Here is a 501-nt window from a genome sequence, read left to right as displayed (position 1 = left end):
CCTTACAGCCTATCCCCGTTTCGGGCTGTATGAAGATGCGCAAGGGCTATGGCAGGGCGAGGAGAGTCCCCTCCGGGGCAGGGAACGCGCCCCCTGTGGCCGTTGGTGCTGGCCGTGCCGACCCGCGTTTCCCGAGCCCCCAGGAGCTGGGGCGGGCCGCTCGACGTCGGCGGGGAGAGCGCTTGTTTTGCGGGCTGCCGGCGTGGGGACTGCGCTGGGGCGCCGGTGCCCTCCGCCTGGCGCGGAGCCGCCCCGGGCCGTGACGGGGCCCTCACGGGAACCCCGGCGGCCCGGCCCGGCCCGGCCCGCCCCCGAAGCGCTGAGGGGGCGAGGCGAGGGCGGGAACAGCGCGGGGGGCGGGGCCCCGCCGGGGGGCGGGGTGGGGGCGGAGCCTTGGTGCGGAAGCGGCGGCGGGGCGGGCGCGGGGGCTGCTGGGAAGGGCGGGGAGCTGCGGGACGGCGGCGCTTCCGTCGGGGCTGTTCCCCCGCGCCGCTCCACCGC

Source organism: Aptenodytes patagonicus, chromosome 7 (genome assembly GCF_965638725.1).
Source record: "Aptenodytes patagonicus chromosome 7, bAptPat1.pri.cur, whole genome shotgun sequence".
NCBI lineage: Eukaryota > Metazoa > Chordata > Aves > Sphenisciformes > Spheniscidae > Aptenodytes > Aptenodytes patagonicus.
Note: the sequence above shows the minus strand (reverse complement) of the source record.